Raw genomic sequence first — 6,034 nt, 5'->3', positions numbered from 1 at the left:
CTAAATTAAATAAACTGAAAAACACTTCTAGTTTACAGTGAATTATTACCAAAAAACAATCGTCTAAAACAAAGTGGCTGCAAAAAAAAAAAAAAAAAATTAAAGTAAAATATGATCATTTAAATAAAGTGCAAAAAACTTTGGTGACGGAATAAACTTCTCCATGATGGAAATCGGTGTTTGCTTTAGTTGGGCTCATGACCCTTTACTTTTAACAAAAGTTATTTTCTGGATGTTTTTTAACTGTGGTTTTGATATACATTTGTTATGGAAATAATTGATGTCTCAGTAAAAATTAATATGAATGAATATGTTAAATCAAATAAATAAAATATATTTTTTATTTTGTTTAATTGTGTGTGTGTGTGTGTGTGTGTGTGTGTCTATATATATATATATATATATAGACAAACATGTATGGAACAAATATATATGGAACAACCATAAAAAAACAAAAGCTTCTTAATGATTGGGAGGAATATACGGCTACGAAATTTGTGCACAACCCAAACAAGAAATGCTAAAGCCAATTACTACAGAAATAGTTTGTCACATGACTTTGATAATCCCAAACAATTTTGGAAAAAAATGAATACCTTAATGGGCTATATGCACGCATAAGTTCCGCATTTGACGTAAGGATGCTCGTCCATTTCCGGTTGTGGAGATTAAAGCGGAGGAAAACCGGAGAAAACGGGATTATGGCAGAGTCTTCAATATTTACTGTCCTCCCGTCTTTGAAACTAAACGTACATACGTTTAGATGTAATTTTATATATAGTTATGTTTATTTAATATAATTTTAAAAAGAAGCATAAACACAACGAGGGGTGTCTGTTTTATCTGTTTTTGTGACTAACGTTTCATTAGTATAACCATGGAGTATAAAATTCGATATAAATTCTCGGTATTGCATTGGACTCTATGATCGGCGGAAGTTATCGAGCATCCTTAATCCTTCACCGGAAATAACGCCGTGCATAGAGCCCATTGACAAGTCGAACAGTACCTGCAGTAATATGATAATTAATAATGCAACTGTTAATGATTCTGCTGTTATCACAAATGCATTTAGTTTGCATTTTGCCCAAATACCTCAGGTAAAGTCTTCATTCTCTCACCCAGAGTCGACTGTTAATCCTCAGCCCAGCGACAGCTCTTTCACATTCCAACCGGTTAGCTCAGCTGATGTCCAGCTGGCCATTAGCAAGCTATCCTCTACTAGTGGACCGTACCCTTACGACATTGAGGGTAAGTTTATCAAAATCTCTTCACATGTCCTATCCTCTGCATTGGCTGAGCTCTTTAATCTGTCATTTCTAACCCATGAAGTGCCTCTGGCATGGAAGTGTACCAAAGTCATACCATTGCATAAAGGAGGGGACGCCCAAAATATGAACAAATTATAGACCTACCCACATGGAAAGAAACTATATGAGGATATATGCGCATATATGAAACCTATATGCAGTTTATATGCACATATATGCTGCATATATACAGCATATATGCACATATATGATAATATATATGCTGCATATGTGTGTATATATGACACATATAGGCAATTTTAGGTGCATATATGCACATATATGATAAGATATATGCTGCATATGTGTGTATATATGACACATATAGGCAATTTTAGGTGCATACAGGCCATATAGGTCTCCTGCATTGCTTCTTTATATCCACACATAAGTGCTATATACAAGAGTATCCTATACTGTAGCTCATGGCAGGATCTGGTCATTTGTAGCTCATCCACTCTAAACAATGCTGGGTTGTTTGAACCCAAATTTGGGTGAAATATGGACAAACCCAAATGTTTGGTTAAAAATGTAATTTCAAATTTTAACCCAAATTCAACTTTCACTTTCACTTTTTCAACTGTACATTTTTTTAATTGCATTTTTAACCCAACATTTGGGTTTGTCCATGTTTGACCCAAAGCATTTTTAGAGTGTATGTATGTCACTATATTGCTCAAATAAAAAAATAAATAAATATTTATATACATATCAGAATGACTTAGTGGAAAAGAAGGAAATGTATAACAAAAGGGTTTGTTGTTTTTTCATTTTACCAAAAAGCCCTTTTTCCAATTTCAAGTCACTTTCCCATACACATCCACACATTCACCGATACATCCACCAAATGCAATGTAAATTGCAATGTTTTCTGTATTGTCTGAATGCAGTTTTTTTTCTGGCTGAAAGGTCATTACAGTCAAAATGTAGCAAAAAAAAAAAAAAAAAAAAAGTGAATAGAACGTACATTCAAATAATCATCATCATCCCACCATCTATCTGAGCAATTCACAGTGGTTAATAAATTCGAATGCTGCTGCACTGCCGATTGGCCGCTACAGCGCCCCGTAGTTGATGACGTCACCCGCCTAACGCTTGACGTTATCCGTATCCGATGAGATGAAGTCAAGTTTCGCGCCGGAAGATAACGGCTGGGAGTAAAAATTGCGATTTCAGCATTGGAGATCCTCTAAGTCCTACTTATCACCAATCGTAAGTATTCCTAATTTTATATTTATTTGCAGGGTGGAAATTGCGGTGGCAGAGAAGTATAAACTTAGCATTTATTTTTTGCCAAACAAACCTGTTTCAGCCCATACACTTCCTATGTTGTTAGCTGTTGAGGTAACGTAACGTTACTGTGGGTGCTAAAATAACTTAGCCGTTGATAAGATTCAATTTAGAATTAACGTGTATTTATTTGTTTCTTTCTGGAGGAATTCGTAGAGGGTTAACAAAAGTCATGGCCTAGAGAACATAACGTCATGACATGAGAATGATACTTCTCTGCCAACGGCTCAAGAAGGCAATCGGCTCCAGAAAAAAAAAAAAATACCTGTGGAGTTTGAATTTGGTCGAAATTGGTGAAAGAAAGAGCCGTATCAATGGGCTTGCCTTTACAGTTGCAGGAAATGTCTTTCAAATAGTAAACATTAACGTTAGGGCATTACTATTTTGATTAAGTGATTGTAATTGTTTTTTTTTTCTTTATTATATAACCTCTTTCTAGAATTACCTCAAATGAAAAGTTACCTCGCCATTATTGCTCAAAAGGTAAGTTCCTCTGATTTTGCTTTTTAAAATTGTTTCTCTAGCAGAGCTGTAGAGACTTGTGATGTTGGGCTGATTGATAGTGTTAATTATTTGATTTAAGTTATTTGCACTTTAATTTATTGAAGAGAATAACTTTTATTTTTCTTCTATGAACAAGACTGGAAGGAGTCCTGTTGAGGATTTAGATTCCTCCTCTTTTGAAAAGTGCAACCGGTGAGTAACCCCCTTGAATTATTATTTATTTATTAATAAATATCCCCATCCCCACCCCGACACCCTATCCTCCTCCTCCTCCTCTCTTTTAAGAACATTTAGGGCAATTATTAATTTGTTTCATATTATTATTTTGTGTAATATTATTATTTTATTTCTTTATCATTAATCTGCATTCATACATAAAAACATATAAACTATTGGGAAGCTAAGCATAAGAATCAATATGAAACAATGCCAATAAATGAATAAATTATTTTTCAGATTGAAGTTATAAAGGGCTCTGGGGTGTTTTGCCAGGCAGAAGTGTGGAAAGCAGCCCTCCTTGCCACCTCTGCTACTGCCATGGTGTGGAATCTGCTGCTGGGCACATTTGATCTGGAGACTTTGCTGAAAAACAACCTGAATGGTACAAAACATTCTCCTAATCTCTTCTGTCCGTAAAAAACAATTAATATTCTGTGGAATAAATTATGTTTGTGTGTGGGCATACCATCGCTTTTTTACTTGCCATTTTTGTATTTCCTTGCACCTCAAGAAAATGTGATGTGTATATAAAAAAAGTATTGCTTTCACAAGCTTCATTTTAACCCCCTTTTATAATAATTTTGAAATTTTACTTTAAGGTGGGAAGCCAACCAGAGGGGATGGGGAGCAGCTGGTCGCCCTTGACCAAATTAAAAAGGCATCATTATTGGTGAGTAAATGTATAAAAGTTTTGTTTTCCCTTCTCAACGCATTAGGATTTTATAAGTTCACCACTTTAACCATAGCCTACTTGTATCAATGTTTATTAGGCATCAATTGAGAGTGTATAAGGGATTATTGTTAACTATATCTACTTGGAACCTATAATACTAATTCATCGCTTGCTCAGTTCTTGATCCTAACTTTCCTTTTCTTAAGCCACGTTTCAGATTTTTCAGAATCTTCAGAATCTTCCAATTGACATGTTTACATGACACATTTTTTAAAATGATCAACCTTTTATCAAAAAATATGTGTCCGATCACATCTGTACTGTAAGCACTTTGGGTTCCTGATGAAGTACTATATTTTTCTTATTATTATTATTATTATTATTTTTGTCTTCTCTAGATGCTACATTGAAGAAGTGGTCGTCAGCCAGCCGAGGGGAGATGGGCACGTCTATCAATTCAAAGCTCATGGAGCTGAGAAGATCAAAAAGATTTTTTTTCTATCCAGTTTTTTTGTCTTATTTTTGTTTTTGTACTATTTGATCTTAAGTAAATAAATAATCTAAATGCATACATTTTGGACTATTATTTATGTTGCCTAGTAGCTATGGATTTTAATAATTATTCTAATATAGGTAAACATGTTGGTGCATGTATAAATGCACCTATATATGTGCACATATATGCGTACATACATGTACATATATAGGTACATGTATGCATGTATATATGCACCTATATGTGTACATATATGCATGCATACATGTACATATATAGGTTCATATATGCACAAATATATGCACCTATATGTGTTCATATATGCACCTATATGTGTACATATATGTGTGCATACATGTACCTATATAGGTGCGTATATATGTGTACATATATGCACTTATATGTACATATATGTGCATATATGTACATATAATATAGGAAAACGGCCAATTTTATATATGTCACATATATTAAAAACATATATCAAAACCTATATTAAAACATATATGTTTATATAGGTTTTTTCCATGTGGGTATCTCAATAATTAATAGTATTGTGAAGATTTTTGAGAAAATTATCTTCGATCAATTATCTAACTACCTTTCTGATAATAATGTACTATCTCAATGCCAGTCAGGTTTCAGGAAACACTACTCTACAACCACTGCTCTTTTGAAATTTACGAATGATATCTTCTCTAGTTTTGATAACAATATGAGTACGGGTGTCATCTTCTTAGATCTTACAAAAGCGTTTGATTTAGTTGATCATTATCTGCTCCTGGATAAATTATACTCAATTGGCCTTTCCCGCTCATCTCTTCTGTGGTTCAATTCATACTTACATCACCGTCGCCAGTGTGTGTCCTTCAGGGGTAGTCAATCGAATGTTACAGGTGTAGATAAAGGCATACCCCAGGGTTCTTCACTTGGACCTTTGTTATTCTCCATTTTTATTAATGACTTGCCACTCTGCTGTTCAGGATGTGACATTCATCTTTATGCAGATGATACAATTATATATTGCTCCAAATTGAGTATTTCGGATATAAATTACTCATTACAGTGTGACTTTGATTCTGTCCAGCACTGGCTGTCATTTAATAAACTCCTGTTGAATAAGTCAAAGTCTTACTGTATGCTTTTCCAGAAGAATGAAAGAAATAATCTTAATCTGCATTTTCTGGATTCTTCTCCTTTAGAGTCAACTGAAAAATTTAAATATCTCGGTGTTTGGCTAGAAAGTGATCTTTCATTCAAAGCTCATATACACTCGCTTAACAATAAAATTAGCTTTCGTCTTAGAACATTATATCAATCGATAGATTGCTTTAATTTTCAGATTAGGAGAAGAATAGTCTCCCATTTGCTGCTACCTATACTGGACTATGCCAACCCGATCTCACGGGAATTCGTACGAATTTTACGAGGTGGCTAATTCGTAACATTTCGTACGACCTCACTTGTACGAATTAGTACGATTTTGCTAAATCGTACATATTTTACGAATTAGCCAATTCGTATGAATTCGTACGAATGACC

General features: G+C 34.1%; 1 long non-coding RNA gene across 1 annotated transcript; it reads left to right on the top strand.

The window, feature by feature from the left end:
• Positions 1 to 2,270: 2,270 nt before the first annotated feature.
• LOC120464738 (uncharacterized) lies at positions 2,271 to 4,567 on the top strand. Its single transcript, XR_016155308.1, has 6 exons — positions 2,271 to 2,522; positions 3,040 to 3,083; positions 3,241 to 3,296; positions 3,561 to 3,705; positions 3,923 to 3,993; positions 4,395 to 4,567. It is a non-coding gene; the product is annotated as an uncharacterized LOC120464738 (long non-coding RNA).
• The last annotated feature ends 1,467 nt before the right edge of the window (positions 4,568 to 6,034 follow it).

This window comes from Pimephales promelas, chromosome 3, assembly GCF_988280905.1.
Source record: "Pimephales promelas chromosome 3, fPimPro1.hap1.1, whole genome shotgun sequence".
In the NCBI taxonomy this organism is placed as follows: Eukaryota; Metazoa; Chordata; class Actinopteri; order Cypriniformes; family Leuciscidae; genus Pimephales; species Pimephales promelas.
Note: the sequence above shows the minus strand (reverse complement) of the source record. Positions and strands in the feature narration are given on the sequence as shown.